Here is a 20,784-nt window from a genome sequence, read left to right as displayed (position 1 = left end):
GAAAACTTAAAAATAAAAAAAAAAGGAAACTAAATAATGCACTCTTATACAGCTAATGGATCAAGGAAGATATCACAGGGGGAATTGGAAAATGCTTAAAGATAAATCAAAATACAAACACAAAATAGCAAAACTTATGGGACACAGGAAAAGCAGTGATAATGAAGAAATGTGTAGCTATAAATGCTTATATTAAGAAAAACAAGAAAAATCTTAAATTAATAATCTAACTTTAGAAATAAAGAACTAAAGCAATAAGAAAACACTAAACTCAATCCACCAGAAGGAAGGAAATAATAAAGATTAGAGTAGAAACAAAGAACTAAGGAATAGAAAACCAAGAGAGAAAATCAATAAAACCAAAAATTAGTTCTTTGAAATGATCAACAAAGTTGAGACATCTTTAGCTAGATGGACTAAGGAAAAAAAAAAAAACAGAGAAGATTAAAATCAATAAAATCAGAAATAAAAGTGGGGACATTGTTACTAATCTTATAGAAATAAAAAGAATAAAGTAGTACTATAAAAAATTGTACACCAACAAACTGGATAAGCTAGATGAAACAGGCAAATTCCTACCAAAACAAAACCTAACAAGACTAAATCACATAGAAATAAAAATCAGAGCAGACTTATAACTAGTAAGAATATTGAATCAGTAACTGAAAATATCTTGACAAAGAACACCCTGGACCTGATGGCTTCACTGGTGAATTCTACCTAGCATTTTAAGAAGAACAAACACTAACACTTCTCAAACTTTCAAAAAATTGAACAGGAGAGAACACTTCTTTACTAATTCCCACAGACCAAAATTACCCTGATATCAAAGTTGGAAAGATACACCACTAAGAAAGAAAACTACAAACCAATATCTTTTATAAACAATGATGCAAAAATTCTCAAAAACTACTAACAATTTAAAAATACTAGCAGTTAAAAATGGTTAAGATGATAAATTTTATGTTATGTATATTTTTCCACCATCAAATTTCTATTATGTGGAGATAATTTTCCATTTTTCTACAATAAAAAATGGAAAATAAATTAAAGGTCTTTGTTTTTATATAATGGAGACATTACATAATTTGAAGGCTTTTAAAATAAAGTTTTGATATATGACATTGCATATTCATGAAGGGCTTAATTATTTCAAATTTCATGTTTAAGTACCACACTTTCGGTATATATATGGGATCACTTATCCTATGTTGCAGTGGGGTTTTTGATATTTGTTTCAATCATAATAAGCTAGGCTATATTGCAGTAAAAAATAACCCCATATCTATATGGCTTAAGACAACTACAGTTTATTTCCATTCATGCTACAAGTTAATATTGGTTTGGCTGGCAGGTCTCTTCCAAATTGTCCTCACTCTGAGACACTGGATAGCAGAGAGTGTTCATAAGAATACTTCTCAAACATTAATGTGCATACAAATCACTTGTTAAAATGCATATATTGATTGAACTCTGGGGAGGTGCCTGACTTTCTGCATTTCTAGAAAGTTCATAGATAATGTTTATGTTTTTGGCCTGTAAGATACATTGATTAGAAAGGTTCTAGAGCAGAAACTCTTCATGCAGGAGGAAACTATTCGGCAAATTGCTAACTATTAATGGCTTCTAAAAAGAAGTAAAATACATCAGTTCTGTTCACAATCCATTTACAGAAGCAAGTCAGACACACATTTTCAATTTGAGGAACACAGGGAAACACGTTTGTACCATATTTCCAGAAGTGGGAGAACTGAACACCAGATAACAACCTTGGTAATTATCACAGGGAACAAAATGTCTTCAGTGCATAGTGCATAGGAATGTTATTCTAGAGGAACAGCTCCAACAAAGATGGCTATTGCTGAACATAACAGACTAAAGCAGCTGAGTGTGGCCATAAACTTAGATTGTGCCAGTGCAAGTAGGCCTGCTTGATAGAGTTTTGACTTCTAAAGCCAGGAAATCCAAACAAATATGTAGAATAAGACATCTTATGAAGAGAAGAAAAAGTTTGTTTGCCCCTAAAAAAATGTCCTGATCTAAGAAATCAGTTATCATCCTGCCCCACAAAAATTAGCTGAAGCAGCAGCCAATGATTCTATGCAGATATTGTTGACTGAGAGTTCTTGAGCCCTAGGAATCTCAGAGCTCAGATGGTCCTATTATACCAGAAAACCATTTGTATGGATTACTCAGAGAGATCCACCCTAATTTTCTCCAGGTTTATTCCTCCATTTACTTAATAATTTACCATGATCCATTCATAAATGGCTCTAGGGACCTTGGATAGCCATTCATCTGAAACAGTAATTGTAAGTACATAAAAATGCATGATAGAACAAGGATAGATATGAGAAGTATAAGAGACTGCTGAAAACCCTCCAACTTCTAAGAACATTTGCATTCCTACACAATAAATTTAATTTTTAAATTCATTCTATCTCACAGTTTTCCTACCATCTCAAAGACGAAAGGTAATTCAATCATAAACAGTACCTTACAACTCTGTCAACCATTCACCTCAGCAACTAATACTCTATTCAATAATTAAAGCTTCTTCTATAACAGAAAACCTGATTATGGCTCTTAGTTTACATATTGTTTTAATAGACTGCTGCTCAAAATCCTCCATCTTTATACTCAATATTCTCCATCTTCAAATTGAAATTTATATAGACATCTAAAATGTTTTAACTCCATTAAACAAATCTGGTATACCCATGCTGCAGATGGCAACAATAACATAAAAATGCATAGCAGGTGTCAACTAAAAATATATTCACAACCTAAAAGTTGAGAGTTATGTTTTATTTGGTGGGAATTTCTAGGACTTCAAGCCTGGGAGGCAGCATCTCAAGTAACCCTGAGAAAACTGCTCTGAGGAGACAAGGGAGCGGGGATACAATATATAGAGGAGTTTTGTAATAAAGGGCAGGGAGTCTGAACGTCAAAAGATTATTTTTAATTTAAGAAAACCAGATATCTCAAGTTAAGGAATTTAACACTTTTCTGTGTATGGGAAGATGCAAGAATCTGGGCTCACTGAAATCATTCCTTTGATATGCACCTCAGCTCTCTGGGGCCAGTATCCTTAATTTTTCACATCCCGAGTTTCCTCGGGGCTCACCATAGAGAGTGGCTGCAGTCTGATGGCTGCTAAATGGCAAGTATTCTTTCTTTACTGAGTTTCCGCAGGGCTCACCAGCTCACCAGTTGCTGTGGCTGCAATTGCTGATGACTATGACATCCTTTGTTTACTGAGATGACAGGCAATATTCCATTTATCACAGGTATCTACACATAAGTTCACAAATTATTCAAGTTAAACACACTGGCTTTGTCTCTATTTGAATATAAGATAGTATACTACCCATCTGATTACAGATAGTCACATGGTAATCATCCACTTCCTCTGAACTGTCAACCTCTCTCTGATTTCTGAGATGTGATATTTCTCAAGATGCATTTGCCAGTGTATGCCCAATAGTGCCATACCACTGGCAATGTTCTAGCCATCAGCATTTTCTGGCCATCATCAACTTCTATAAAGCTTCAGAAATAACACAATGTTTGATTTTTATCCTATTTCCTTGCTTCCCAGCACTACTAAATCCACTAGAAGATAGAGGAAAAATAGATTGCTTAAGATTTTTAATAAAAGACCTTTGTGAATTGCCAAGAATAGTGTAGCATGTCATATGGAATTGTTGTAAGGACAAAAATATCATATTAAAAATATATATCTACTACCTCTGTGAATGGCATGCATCTCCCTCTCATCTGAAAACTGATCATAGAATCTGAGATCCATTAGGCATTACAGAGATCATCAAACTGTCTGAAACAAATTTCCAAATTTTGTATGCTTTATCATAAAACCATAACCACTGATGATGACTTGGAAGAGTAAAAGATGAGTATATTGTAAGAGAATTAACTGAAGAAGATAAGGCCTATGGTCAAGTCTGGATTTTGGTTTCAAGAAAGGAATGGAGCTGACAAATACAGTCATAGGAACCTTATCACCTAAGAAATTTTCCAAAATATAACATGTTATCTCAAAAGGTTAAAATACTGAGTTCCATATACAAATTCTAGTTTTATTTTATTACTTAATAAAATGGCTTCTTGCTCCACTTTTTATATCCCTTTTTCTACAGTCCTGAGCAACACATCTCCTCTTTTAAACCAGTTCCTTAATCTTCATTGGATTTGCAGTATTGGTAGCCGTGGGGCCAGAAAAAAAATAATGTCTGTGATGACATCATGGTAACAATATTTAACCTTATCATTTTATTTTGAGGTAAAGTTATATTCAGCCTTAACAAGAAGTAATGAGTGAACTAGAGTCAATTAAAAATTCAGATTTATATCTAAGGAGGAAGGTCAGGGCAGAATTTATAAAATTAGCAATTAGCTACCTAGACATGATAGTTCAAAAGATATAAGATTGTAAACAGAGAGATTGTTGAGAGGGCAAAGGGTCATAGAGATATTCATTGGGTAACATCTGAATTCGATTGAATGAAGGGAGAATAAAATTCAACAGTAAAGACACTGTAAAAAGCAGGTAGGAAATTAAGAAGGAAACAGAAAAATTACAATGTCAGATGTCAAGGAAGTAAAAAAATGAATTAATAATGTGGCAGTCAATAGTGATGAATGATACCGAAAATTCAAGATAACAGCTAAAATAATTCTATGATAACTTGTTTGTTTTGAAATTTGGCTTCTAATAGAAGAGGTCAGGTAAATTCTGGAATTAGAAAATCTGAAATCAATCCCAAGCTTTGCCACTTGCTAGCTCTGTTGTACCCTTGGGTGATTTTCTAAGTTTTCTAACTTCCAATTTCTTATCTGTATGTGGGTTAAACTATGTAGTCCATGTGAAGGCTTTAGGTTATGTCTGGAATAAAAAACCTTCAATAAATATTTGCTTAAGAATAATGATTTGATTATATTTATAAGAGCAGTTGTGAAGAGTGATGAGAATCAAGCCTAACTGCAAAGGATTTATGATTTGGGTGTAATTATAATACAGAAGCAGTAAATAAACACTAACTTGTCCCATAATTACAGCAGTAGAGAGGTAAGTGTATCAACCTTGATGGATACATGATTTGAGGTTTTATACCTTTATTTTTTCCTGTTATTAATTTTTAGAATGAAGTTCTTTTGAACATATTTTCAGTGGACTGGAAGGATACAGTGAAGAAACAGATTTGAAAAGAGAGAAAAGTCATAAAGGATAAGAGGAAAGAATCATAGCCTCAGTAGACAGGTTAGCTGTGGTAAACAAGACTAAAAGGTATTACACTGAACTCAGAGGGGAGTAGAAAAGGAACAGTCATGTTGAGATTAGAAGGTGGAGGTTTTTACAAGTAACCTCAGTCTAAAAATATACTGTGAAAGGTCAGCTGGAAAGTGAGAGTAGCAGAGATGGGGTTTGAGATTGAGAAAGCAGAAAAAGTTTGGGGTAAGACCAAATAGAATATTATATAGTGTCACTCTTCAATGACTAAAACCTTTCCCAGAATTAGAAACAGAATAAAGATAGGGGAGGGATCAATGTTATACCTTAATTGAAAGTATAAGATCTGAATGAAGCATTAGGTACCCCCAAAAAATAAAGTTAATCACATAAAAATTGTAATTGGGAACAATAAATTCCTGAACACCATAGAAAATAGGGTGGAGGAATAATCTTGTAACAAGAAAGTCTTGTCGATAGCCATCTTTATAAAATAACTCAGTGTGTAAAGCAATTAAACTGAAAATGGGGGCAGGGAGGATGAAATGAATGGCAGATGCATATTTTTTTAGTTCAATTTATTCATTTAATTCACATTTATAAAACACTTACTATACAGACAAGAATGTGGTTATCTGATATTTTCTATTATTCCAACACAAATCCCATTATAGAATATATAATTTATGTGAAACAGTTAATTTTAAAATAAAATTAAAGTAGTATGGCTAAATTTTATTTATCCAAGGAATTTACTCTTGGTCATGTGAGAAACAATGAATTGACTGTACTGAGGAGAGAATTAATTAGCATGATTTGAGGTTATGGAATTAGAAATCTGGATTATTTAATGAGGGCTGTAGTCTATTATGTTTTCATATGAAACCAACTCAACTGTTAACTTTTCTCAAATACAAAGTTGAAGAAAAGGCTCCTGGGACTTCCCTGGTGGTGCAGTGGTTAAGAATCCACCTGCCAGTGCAGGGGACATGTGTTCAAGCCCTGGTCTGGGAAGATCCCACATGCTGCAGAGCTACAAAGCCCGTGCGCCACAACTACTGAGCCTGTGCTCTAGAGCCTGTGAGCTACAACTACTGAGCCCATGTGCCACAACTACTGAACCCCACATGCCTACAGCCCTTGCTCTGCAACAAGAAAAGCCACTGCAGTGAGAAACCCATGCACTGCAGCGAAGAGTAGCCATGGCTCGCTGCAACTAGAGAAAGCCCGCGCAAAGCAACAAAGACCCAATGCAGTCAAAAAAATAAACTAATAAATTAACTAAATAAATTTTTAAAAATATATCAAAGAAAAGGCTCCTATATGACTTTGTGTTTGTAAAATTCTCATGAGGTGATCACTTTCTTTTGCCTGAGTGCTTCTGTTTGGTTTGGTTGGTTTTTAAGTTTGGAGCTAGTCTTTGGAATCAAAGCAAACTTACAGAACTAATACAGTCATTTGAAATTTGCTCTAAAAATGAATGAAGTGAAAGTCCTGCTTGTAGAGGAAAGCCATGTTTTATTTTGGTATAAAATAATAAAGTTTCTTCTCCAGGATAAAATTCTTCTCCAGGGAAAAACATGCCCTGTTGATTTATGTCTGTGACAGGAGAGTAACATAACAGATATATACTGCCTAGAATAAAGTGTATACTGCACACAAATTTAAATCATATACAACTTATGTTTTATGGCACAGTTGTGAATTATGCTTTTTTGTTTCCATGTGTAATTAGAGAATAGAATATAGATATGAAGGTTAACTTTAATATTCACATTACAAAGAAAAAATATATATGCTGCCCAGGGAAAGGAGTTTTGCTCCTTGTGTGGATTTTTTCCTTTAGTAATATACAAGAGATGTGAAGTGGACTTTAGGCTTCACTATTTGGAAACCTACACAGTAAGAGAAGTCACAAAAAATGTCAACACTAATTTATGACTCATACTCTGTGTTATGTAGTAGCCTGGGAAGTTGGAGTGCTCTGCTTAGAGATTTAGAGAGGTAAAGTACTGGTAAAACTAATACATTATTGCCCAAGATGTTCCTACTTTTGGCTGGTTTATTGTGTGCATCTGCTCTTTTGAAAATGTCTTTGCCCTCCCCTCACCCCCAATAATGGGATTAGAGTGCAATGCAAGCTAGCAGATAGCCATTTGCTCCTTCCTACTGTGTATATTTTGGCTGGAACTATCTCCAAATGAGTGGTGCCTTGGAGGCTGGCTATATCTTTCATACTAGGAAAAGTAGATGAAATAAATAAACCCATGGTAAAAGGGCCCAAGAGTAGACTGTGGTAATAATTGTCAACTTTATGTTTGCATCTCACAGTATAAAATAGGCCTATGGGTTTTTCTGATCATTAATTTAATTCATACTCACTAAATTTTATGTTTTCAATTTACATTGGGAGGCAGAAACAGGATTGATGATGATCTGAAAGATTTGCCTTAAGGTATAAAACAATGCTTTGTACTAAATGAGGAAATGGCCAACTATTTTGCAATGTTTTGAAATATTTTGCACAAGATCATTTTGCCTTCAGCTTTTTGAAAGCAGGATTTAGGCAAGCACTGTCTTAAGTGCCAAATTCTATCTACATATACCATATTTGATCATTTGGATTTACTTTACATACTAAAGATGTTACTAATTTCAGAAAGAAAATCTCCTAAAAGAACTCCATATTCTGAAAGCTAAAAGACAGGAGTAGGAAACCACTTGATTCACAGCACTTCCTAAGAAAACAAGTCTTTAGCATTAATTGAATACTTGAAAGAAAGTCTTTGAAGTGTTTCTAATTATAGTCAAAATGTTTAATAATTTTTGGATTTAAATGTTTCTTAATATTAAATATCTATAATAAAACCAGTAAATGAACTCTTGTACAATATACATGATAGTGCTATTGATTCAATGAGAAGGAAACTGGTCATTATTTCTATAGTGAAAAAAAATTATTTCTGCAGTATTTCACTCAAATTGATCAGATTGCCAGGATGAAGATACAATTTGTATTTTTTTTACATACTTTTGACACTATTAACAAAAGGTATTTTCAAAGACATCAGTAATTGTCAAAATCCATGCAATTCACAATAGCACATAATTTCCTCATTTTTTATCTGTGTAATATGGCTGGTAATACAAATTTTACCACATTACTGTAGGATTTCAATAAAATGTTGCATTAAATGAGACTAACAAGGTTGCTTTGAGAAGGAGTACATATACAGGCTTGAAGCCTCACCACAAGACTCCCTTCTACACCTTGACATTTACTTTGTGTTTCAAATTCATGTCTCAGCAACAGGGTCTACTGTTATTGGTAATGAATTTGCAGGATCATTAAATCTATAAATGTTTAAACTTGCTATCAAAGATTCACCCTCAACTTTGTCTTCCAGTTCACTCTCACTGAGCAGTTTTTCTAAAGGCAAAGAAAGTTGTCCAATATCTGCTATAATTATCTCTGCTTCCATCAGCAATCAGTTTTATTGTTATTTGTTCTAAACTCTTGGACCTAAATAACCTTCATTTTTACATTTGTTGTTTGATTTTCAATTACCAGAGTGTAGATTATATGAAGACAGAATTAGATAAGTAAAGGTGCAGTTTCTTATATAAAGCTCTGCAGGGGTTTTCCTTAGTGAAACTATAGCAAATCCTAATAGGCCCAAATAGATGTTATTTGCTAACCTGCAAGAGAACAAAGTGAGTTTTAACAGCAGGTGATGGCCACAGTATTCCAAGGAGGACCACATGAGTTATGGATGAAGAATTGAGCCTGGATAATCTCGCCTTTGTGATGCTGTCCAATTCTGTAAATGACTTCTTCACTTCATTCCACCCCCTTCACCCAGCCATGGGCCAGCCTATTCTATTTAAATTACCCTGTCTCAGCTTCTGGTCTAATCAGAATGGTAGTCAGCACTGCTCAACTCATTGCTCCTGCAGTGCTCAGCTCCACAGGAGCCAAAACATAATGGACCTACATAATGGATGACTGAATTGAAAATAAAAATAAGCTATTTGTTTGAAATTTACCTCCCATTTATTATATACTTGCATAGGAAGTCTCTTAAGAATCTCTAGGAGAGCCTTGTCTGGAAAAGTTACATAATATATGTTTATGTGTTGAGAGGGGAATGCACATGTGATTAGCATAGTGTTTCATTGCACTGATTTATTTTTTAGTAATACAGTCTTGAGGAAATGGGAATGCAAGTCCTGTCACCAAACACATGCCTAAATAACATACTAGTTATGAGAGTCTTGCAGGTACATATAAACACAGACATAAATCACAGATAATAACTGAAGTTCTAATCATTGGGGGGTCTGAAATGTTCTTCAGCTATACAGTGTGCCTAAGATGATCTTATCATAAAAAGTGATTTCACTATGCATACCATGAACTCTTTCAAGATTGAGAGTGCATCATCTAATGATTTAGAATTAAACATTATAAAGATCGATTCTCTATTCTCTCAAAGAGCTATTACTTCAAGCATAAGTTCTACTATTGGTAGGAGAAATTTTACCCAAATTTCACCCTATCATTGAAAACATACTCCTATACATTTTACATTATTATTATTATCTGATGGCCATTCAGCATGCAGCCATCAAAGTGCAATATATCTGGCTCTCCGGTTGAACACCAGAAAAAAATGAGCTAGTGTAATTTGCCAACTCTGGAGAGGAGTGTCACTTGAGATTTATAACTTCTTAAGTGTAAATTAAGGATGATATACAAAAGCTTATAGGAACAGTTGCCTCTATGACAAAAGCGTTAACACTGGTAATCTGACAGGTTTCAGGTATTTCCTTAAAGTTTATTAAGAACAAAATCCTTATTATTGAAGCCTCTGTATGGTAATTTGTGAATACATCTAAACCATGGCATTTCTTTTGTGTAACCTTTAAACAAAAGAAAAGCTTTGTTTATTCCAGGGGTTTCAGGTATTAGTGTAAATCATCGCCATACATATTAGAAGATATATTAGGTTATTCCACAACTTAAAAAACAACAACAATTAAATGTGTGTGGAAGAGGCATGGATTAGGAAAGTCTACTGCTTCTAACTTCTAAATATGCACAGCAAAACATAAAGATAGAATGACCAGTTCATCTCGGTTTTTCCTGGGAGTTTGTTCCTAGTTTTAAAACTGAGTCCTGTATCCTGGGAACCCCCTTAGTACTGGACATACTGGAACAGTTGGTCTCCCTAGACTAGAAAATGACAATAGTTATTTATTAGCAGCTTCTGTTATCTAACAATAGAAGGTATAGAATTGGTATAGAGAAGGTATAGAGTTGATGTGATTTGTCTCCATATTACAGACACTTAGATATACATATACACATACATATAAAAATGACTAGGTAAGATCAACAAAGAGGAGAGTTAGAAACTAGGTAATGAGTGATAGAACAAGAAATTCCAAAGGCAAAACTAGCTAGTGTTCACCTTAGCTAGTGCTTACTAATGATGAAGTTCAATTCTCACAGAAAGATTAACATCTTTAGCATACACTGTTGGTTAGGAACATGATCTTTGGAGTTGGACTGCTTATAAAAACACAGATGATGTATATGGATTTAATGATACATTAATATATATTATTTAATACATATCAATATACACATACATTTAGTGCATATAAAACACTCAGAATATAATAAATGCTGGTGTTATCCTTTCATCTTCTAGCTGTCATTTGATATGAGAAACAGTATACTTGCTATTGGTTTTCTTTACTATTATAACATGTGTCTCTTGGAATTGGGATGACACTGAGCAATAAGAAATATAAAAATGAAGTGATAAAGATTCAGATGTTAATATTCACAACCTTCCTCTCACATTGTTTTGATATTGCTTCAGTTTTAGACCTCTGAGCTACATATGATCAGATTCCCTATAGAGTACATAGTTCACTTTGAGTCGACAGTTATATAAGGGAGTCATTCTTCTAGTGAGCACAAATTCAACACTAACAGTGACTTTTGTAATACATGATTACATTATTTATAAACATTTAAAATTTTCATTTTGCCACTTATTGCATAAATCACCTAAAAGTATCATGTTACGATAAAGAAAGGGAGCAAAGAAAAAATAAATGAACAAACTGGTCCAATTTTTAACTGCAGCTTTGACAAGTTTTTACATAAATTTGTGTCTCTTGAATAAAACTCAGTGACAATATTGTGAAAGTTGATGTTTCTCTGTTATTTTAATTTATAGATAAGGTGAAATATAGAAATAGTATAAAATGGTGAGTAAATGATTTGGGGGTTGAAGGTACTGATAAACTGGAGTGCGTTTGTAGAGTTTATATTTCTTCCTGTTTAATCCATGGAAAATATTGAATAAAGCATTTAAGAATCAAGATTAATTCATTACATCAAATAGAATAAAAATGTAAACTATAGAGTCGTTCTCATTTTTGGAGACAACCCCATGCCCTGGGGCTGCTCTCACCTTCTGATACAGACTGAAAATTCTGCCTATGGAATGTGGATCTCTCAGTAAACCTGCTTTCACTTAAAAAAAAAGTTAAACTATATAAAGTTCATAAACTTCAAGTAGATGAGTGTCCACTTGTATTTGCCTTTTATAATTTCTATCATTTCAACCAACACCATGGTTTACAAAGAAAAGGAGAATAATTCTACAAGGCAAAAATAGCTTGGATTTATAGAAATACTTAAGATTAAAGCTGATTATATATCTATTTGAAGAGAAACCTCTGTTTTCCTTCTTACTTCATCAGATATTTATAAAAGAATTTATTCTGATTTCTTGGGAAATGCTTTACCAGGTTAAACCAACAGAGTGGGACTTTTTTTAAAAATTAAAATTTCATAAGTCTATTATTAGTGCATAATTCAGTTGATGTTATGCTTGTATTCACAAGTTACTGTAAGTTTTATAGACACTTACATGCATGTACACATTTAATTAGTATAATGTTAATTATTAATGTCTTCAAAGATGGTGGTTTACAGTAGACAGAAGCATTTAAAGTAAAGCCTGCGAGACAGGGGACCTTCAAGGAGTAAGATGTGGAGATCTCCTTCCTCCCCACAAATACATCAAAAATACATCTACATGTGGAACAACTCCTACAGAACACTTACCGAATGCTGGCAGAAGACCTCAGACTTCCCAAAAGGCGAGAAACTCCCCACATACTTGGATAGGGCAAAAGAAAAAAGAAAAAACAGAGACAAAAGAAGAGGGACAGGACCTGCACCTCTGGGAGGGAACTGTGAAGGAGGAAAAGTTTCCACACACTAGAAGCCCCTTCACTGGTAGAGACAGGGGGTGGGTGGGGGGCAAGCTTCAGAGCCACAGAGGAGAGCGCAGCCACAGGTGTGCAGAGGGCAAAGCGGAGAGATTCCTGCAGAGAGGATCGGTGGCGACCAACACCCACCAGCCTGAGAGGCTTGTCAGCTCACCCGCTGGAGTGGGTGGGGGCTAGGAGCTAAGGCTGGGGCTTTGGAGGTCAGATCCCAGGGAGAGGACTGGGGTTGGCTGCGTGAATACAGCCTGAAGGGGGATAGTGCACCACAGCTAGCCAGGAGGGAGACCGGGAAAACTCTGGACCTGCCTAAGAGACCATTGTTTCAGGGTGTGTGAAGAGAGGAGATATAGAGGACCATGTAAACAAACTTCAGAGATGGGCATGAGCTGTGGCTATCAGCGTGGACACCAGAGATGGGCATGAGAGGCTAATGGTGCAGTCACCAAGAATCCTGTGTGTGCGCACAGGTCACTATCCACACCTCCCCTCCCGGGATCCTGTGCAGCCCACCACTACCAGGGTCCCGTGATCCAGGGACAACTTCCCCAAGGGAACACATGGTGCACCTCAAGCTGTTGTAATGTCCTGTTGGCCTCTGCCACCGCAGGCTCTCCCCACATTCTGTAACCCTCCCGCTCCCTGGCCTGAGTGAGCCAGAGCCCCATTATCAGCCACTGCTTTAACCCCCTCCTGTCTGGGTGAAGAACAGATGCCAGAGGGCAACCTACATGCCATGGCAGGGCAAAATACAAAGATGAACTCCAGGAGCTGTGTGAACAAAGAAGAGAAAGGGAAATTTCTCTGTGCAGCCTCAGGAGCAGTGGATTAAATCTCCACAATCAACTTGATGTACCCTGTATCTGTGGAATACCTGAATAGACAACAAATCATCCCAAAATTGAGGTGGTGGACATTGGGAGCAAATGTAGACATGAGGTTTGCTGTATGCAACTAACTACATTCTGATTTATATGTTTATCTTAGTTTAGTTTTTAACGGTTGTTACCATTGGTGGATTTGTTTATTGGTTTGGTTGCTCTCCTTTTTTTAATAACTTTATTTTTTTTATTTTAATAATATTTTTAATTTTTTGTTTTAATAACTTTATTATTTCATTTTATTTTTTCTTCTTTATTTATTTTCTCCCTTTTCTTCTGAGCCGTGTGGCTGACAGGGTCTTGGTTCTCCGGCCAGGTGTCAGGCTTGAGCCTTTGAGGTGGGAGAGCCAAGTTCAGGAAATTGGACGACCAGAGACTAGCAAGCCACACATAATATCAATCCGTGAGAGCTCTCCAAGAGATCTCCATTTTAACGCTAAGACACAGCTCCACTCAATGTCCAGCAAGCTCTGGTCCTGGGCACCCCATACCAAACAGCTAGCAAGAGAGGAACATGACACCATCTATTAGCAGAGAGACTGCCTAAAATTATAATAAGTTTACAGACACCTGAAAACATACCACCAGATGCCATCCTGTCCACCAGAAAGACAAGATCCAGGCACATCCACCAGAACACAGGCACCAGTCCCCTCCACCAGGAAGCCTACATAACCCACTGAAACAAGCTTACCCACTGGGGGCAGAAACCAAGAACAATGGGAACTACAAACCGGCAGACTGCAAAAAGCAGACCCCAAACACAGTAAGCAAAGCAAAATGAGAAGACAGAGAAATATGCAGCAGATGAAGGAGGAAGGTGAAAACCCACCAGACCAAAAAATGAAGGGAAATAGGCAGTCTACCTGAAAAATAATTCAGAGTAATGATAGTAAAGATGATCCAAAGTCTTGGAAACAGAATGGAGAAAAATACAAGAAACATTTAACAAGGACCTAGAAGAACTAACGAGCAAGCAAACAATGATGAACAGCACAAAAAATGAAATTAAAAATTCTCTAGAAGGGATCAATAGCAGAATAACTGAGGCAGAAGAACGGATAAGTGACCTGGAAGACAAAATAATGGAAATAAATATCACAGAGCAGAATAAATAAAAAAGAATGAAAAGAAATGAGGACAGCCTCAGAGAACGCTGGGACAACATTAAATGCACTAACATTCAAATTATCGGGGTCCCAGAAGAAGGAGAGAAAAAGAAAGGGACTGAGAAAATATTTGAAGAGATTATAGTTGAAAACTTCCCTAATACGGGAAAGGTGACATGATACTATACATAAAGAATACTAAAGATGCTACCAGAAAACTACTAGAGCTAATGAATGAATCTGGTAAAGTAGCAGGATACAAAATTAATGCAGAGAAATCTCTTGCATTCCTGTACACTAATGATGAAAAATCTCAAAGAGAAATTAAGGAAACACTTCCATTTAACATTGCAGCAATAACATTAAAATGCCTAGGAATAAACCTACCTAAGGAGACAAAAGACCTGTATGCAGAAAACTATAAGGCACTGATGAAAGAAATTAAAGATTATATAAACAGATGGAGAGATATACCATGTTCTTGGATTGGAAGAATCAACAATGTGAAAATGTCTATACTACCCAAAGCAATCTACAGATATAATGCAATCCCTATCAAACCACCAGTGGCATTTTTCACAGAACTAGAAAAAGAATTTCACAGTTTGTATAGAAACACAAAAGACTCCAAATAGCCAAAGCAATCTTGAGAAAGAAAAACGGAGCTGGAGGAATCAGGCTCCCAGGCTTCAGACTATACTACAAAGCGACAGTAATCAAGACAGCATGCTACTGGCACAAAAACAGAAATATAGATAAATGGTACTGGATAGAAAGCCCAGAGATAAACCCTCGCACATATGGTTACCTTATCTTTAATTAAGGAGGCAAGAATATACAATGGAGAAAATACAGCTTCTTCAATAAGTGGTGCTGGGAAAACTGGACAGCTACATGTAAAAGAATGAAATTAGAACACTCCCTAACACCATACACAAAAATAAACCCAAGATGGATTAAAGACCTAAATGTAAGGCCAGACACTATAAAACTCTTAGAGCAAAACATAGGCAGAACACTCTATGACATAAATCACAGCAAGATCCTTTTTGACCCACCTCCTAGAGAAATGGAAATAAAAACAAAAATAAACAAATGGGACCTAATGAAACTTAAAAGCTTTTGCACAGCAAAGAAAACCATACACAAGATGAAAAGACCACACTCAGAATGGGAGAAAATATTTGCAAATAAAGTAACTGACAAAGGATTAATCTCCAAAATTTACAAGCAGCTCATGCAGCTCAGTGTGCAAAAAACAAACCCAATCCAAAAATGGGCAGAAAAGCTAAATAGACATTTCTCCAAAGAAGATATACAGATTGGCAACAATGAAATGAAAGAATGCTCAACATCATTAATCATTAGAGAAATGCAAATCAAAACTACAACGCAGGGCTCCCCTGGTGGCGCAGTGGTTGAGAGTCTGCCTGCCGATGCAGGGGACACGGGTTTGTGCCCCGGTCCGAGAAGATCCCACATGCCATGGAGCGGCTGGGCCCATGAGCCATGGCCACTGAGCCTGCACATCCAGAGCCTGTGCTCCGCAACAGGAGAGGCCACAACGGTGAGAGGCCCACGTACCGCAAAAAAAACCAAAAACAAAAACAAAAAAAACAAACAAAAATAACTACAATGCAATATCATCTCACACCAGTCAGAATGGCCATCATCAAAAACTCTACAAACAGTAAATGCTGGAGAAGGTGTGGAGAAAAGGGAACCCTCTTGCACTGTTTGTGGGATGTAAATTGATACAGTCACTATGGAGAACAGTATGGAGGTTCCTTAACAAACTAAAAGTAGAACTACCATATGACCTAGCAATCCCACTACTGACATACACCCTGAGTAAACCATCATTCAAGAAGAGTCATGTACCACAATGTTCATTGCAGCACTATTTACAAGAGCCAGGACATGGAAGCAACCTAAGTGTCCGTCAACACATGAATGAATAAAGAAGATGTGGCACATGTATACAATGGAATATTAGCCATAAAAAGAAATGAAATTGAGTTATTTGTAGTGAGGTGGATGGACCTAGAGTCTGTCATACAGAGTGAAGTAAGTCAGAAAGAGAAAAACAAATACTGTATGCTAACACATATGTATGGAATCTAAAAAAAAAAAAGTTTCTGAGGAACCTAGGGGCAGGACATGAATAAAGACGCAGACATAGATAATGGACTTGAGGACACGGGGAGGAGGAATTGTGAGCTGGGACAAAATGAGAGAGTAACATTGACATATATACAAAACCAAATGTACAATAGATAGCTAGTGGGAAGCAGTTGCATAGCACAGGGAGATCAGCTCTTTGCTTGGTGATCACTTAGAGGGGTGGGATAGGGTGGGTGGGAGGGAGATGCAAGAGGGTGGGGATATGGGGATATGTGTATACATATAGCTGATTCACTTTTTTTGTACAGCAGAAACTAACACAACAATGTAAAGCAATTATACTCTGAGAAAGATGTTAAACTATTTTTTTAATTTAAAAAAAATTTACAAATTTATAAAATAAAGCCTGCTAACACTTTAAAATGATACACATTTTATATAGCTAAAGGAAATATATCTTCAATATGTTCCCCAAACTGTCCATCTACAAACGATGTTAATAAAGAAAGCATCCTGAAATTAATTTAGGGTGGTACTCTCATTTCCTGGGGAGATAGTGAGCTGACATAGACTGATAGTTCTTTTCACCATATTTTACACTGTAGAAACTATAGAAAAGGTAGCTTAAGCATGAACCTAAGGGACTACAAATAACTGTGAGAACCACTTGTAAAGGCTAAGGTTCTTTGAAATCATATAAAAGGAGAGGAATGTACCAGCAGCCAGAGATGTTTGGTGATAGAATTACTGGAAGGAGAATATATTGGAAGAAATTAAGTTTTCGTTCTTAGAAAGGACTTTCTTACTTTCACTATAAGATGGAAATAAGCGGCAATATCCCACATCACAGGGAATAAGATATATATTATCAAACTTTGCCAAAATCCTCCTGGGGAAAATAGCTGATGAAAATAGTTTTGGGCAATCAACTTGTCCATTAGCCTCTGCTCTTTTGAATATTCAATGTTGAGGATTACAAGCTAGGATGTATAACTATTTTCCAGTGGTACACATTTCAACAAATTTAAATGAGATTATCTGATTAAAAGATTTGTATGAGGCTGTGGTAGCAAACTGGGTTGGTCACTTGTTAATCTGTGATACCTAGAATGATCTACCCACAAACCCTATCATCTTCTTCACATCACGAGAGGGGTCAAAACTGGGGCCTGAGATCCATCTTCTACTCCACCACACTACTATAGAGGGGGTGTAGCTAAAACTTCTGAGCAACATGACCTTACAGGTCAAAAATAATTAGACATTTCAAATAACATATGTCCACAGTAAAAATAAACAGCAAACAAAGCAATATACCAGCAACAAAACACGAAACAGTGGAACACAGATATCAAGGGTAACATATGTACTATTATATAATGACATACATAAATTATACACACACACACACACACACACACACAAATACACATACATGCCTCAGGGGGAGACATTCATTTTATAAAATAAATGAAATAATGTCCAAAATTGGGTGGAGGATATATAAGATGAATAGAGCCAAAGGAAAAAGTAAATTCATTATCTGAAAGAATAGATTAACTCTTCCAAAAGATATCAAGTTAAGCTCAAAAGACAGAAAATATTAATATAAGGAGAAAACTAAGAGTTATATGTAATCTATAAATAATTGTTTCAGTAGAAAAGAAAAAAAACAAGGATAGAAAATGAAGAAATAATGAAAAGAATTTTCCGAAATCAAATCAACATGAAGACATAAGATTAAAAATGCTTAATGAATGTCAAACAGGATAGAAAATGAAAGTACATAGCAAGACTTATTATAGTGAAATTTATAACGATTTTAAGAGAGACAATTCCAAAGCCTTCAGAGAGAAAATAAAGATTACCACAAGTAACAAAAATTAAGAATGATAACAGAAGCTTGCCCAGCAATCCTGGGTCTAACATAAAAATAATGTCTTCAAAATACAAAAAGAAGTGGCACTCGAATGTACATTCTGCAAAACTGTATCCTGCAAAATTGTGAGTTTTATGAGTATGTGCAATAGAAATATATTTTAGGCATGTAATGCTTCAGAAGTGTTGTCACAGGGCGGACATAATAAAAACACTTTTGGAGAAAGAACTAAAACATGAATGAAATAAATTCCTCCAAATGAAGGGGAGCACCATCTGAAGTAACTTATCAATCGTATCAATCTTAGACTCACTCAAATTGGAAAACGAGATACTGTATCTCCTTGTGATAATATGCAATAGCAGGTAATCTATGAAATATCCTTACTTAAGACAAAATTAACTTGACTCTAACCAACAAAATAAAAATACCAATTCCTGGGCTATTTAAGGAATATGAAGACAAGTTAAATTACATCATTAAGAAGCAATCAACCTGTAGAATATGACTATTTTAGAGCATAGGTAACATGGTTTTTACTACAAAACAATGGCTAAAAATGGTTGAAATTAAAATGATAAAAAACTAAGTATGAATACAAGCAAAAACAACAATAAAAGAGCATAGCATTTAATATTTGACAAAATAGAATTCAGCTAAAGATGGAAAGTTTTATACTTCTAAAAAGAATATTCAAGAAAATTTATTTTCAAAATATATGTGTAAAGTAACAAATGACAGAAGAGTCAACAGAAATAAACATATTAGTAAGTAGTATATTTGCAGAATCCAATAACTGAATATATTGATTATTGATTAAAATTAAATAAAAATTTAAAAATCAATATCAAATTTTAAAATGTCATATGTCTACAAACCTTCTTTAAAAGAAAATCATCAGGGAAACAATGTCATGTTTAGAACTGAATGAAAGTTCTACTGTGCTTATTAACATTTTTGAAGGTATAAATAAACTTATTAGAAAATAGAAAAAAGAACAGATAAAGTACTCAATTTGAGAACGTGGGATAAAAGAGCATGAGAGCAATCTCAAATAAAAGTGAGAATAATAAAGATAAAGATAGATGTCAATGAAATAGAGAACAGCAATAATAAATAGCAAATATAACCCTTAATGTGGTTATTTGGAAATATCATTTATATTGATTTTCAAATATTGATAAATGAAAAGACTAGTAGAGATAAAAATCAACAAAATTCAAAATTAAACTGGGGAAAAATCTTTAGAAAAATAGCTATTAGGTATAATATTTTGTAAAGGTGCACTATATCAAAATTGTAAACTTAAGCAGAAAATTTAGATATTTCAATGAATATTAAAGAGGTAGAAATGACATCACCTTCCAAAAAAAAGAAAAAAGAGAAACAAGTTCCAGATATTTTAAGAAATAAGGTCTTTTGAACTCTAAGGAACAGATTATACTTCTTTTAACTTCACAGAAAATATAAATAAGAAAGCTCTTTGTTTCATTTTAAAATCAAATAAAACCTTGATTGTAAAACTAGAAAAAAGGCAGCGAAGAGCCTATTTCAGATATAACTAGATGTGAAAATCCTCACTAAAATATTAGCTAACTGAATCCAATGATGTGTTAAAATGATCCTCTATGCTTAACTAAATTAATAGGCTAATGGGAAAAAATACATTAATTAACTCAATAGAAGAAATATTAATATTTGATAGTATTAAAACTTCAATTATGGTTTTTAAAAATCTTGACAAACTAAGAATCAAAGGGAAATTATTTAGGACAGGCAGAATTTTTAAAAATCTGTAGCAACTATTATCCTCTCTGGGTATACTTTACAAACATTCCTTCTAAATATCAGGAACATAACCAGGCAAAGCAAAATAAATAATAAATAAATATATATAATAAGGAAACATATTCTACTGTTATTTAGAGATGATATAAATATTTATGCAAAAAAATATAATATGAAACTAATACAAATGATTACAGCATTTTTTTTTTTTTTTTTTTTTTTTGCGGTACGGGGCCTGTCACTGTTGTGGTCTCTCCCATTGGGGAGCACAGGCTCTGGACACGCAGGCTTGGCAGCCATGGCTCACGGGCCCAGCCGCTCTGTGGCATGTGTGATCTTCCTGGACCGGGGCATGAACCCGTGTCCCCTGCATCGGCAGGCGGTCTCTCAACCACTGCACCACCAGGGAAGCCCTGACTTCAGCATTTTTAATACAAA

Source organism: Orcinus orca, chromosome 5 (genome assembly GCF_937001465.1).
Source record: "Orcinus orca chromosome 5, mOrcOrc1.1, whole genome shotgun sequence".
NCBI lineage: Eukaryota > Metazoa > Chordata > Mammalia > Artiodactyla > Delphinidae > Orcinus > Orcinus orca.
The sequence above is the reverse complement of the archived record's forward strand: the minus strand, read 5'-3'. Positions refer to the sequence as shown.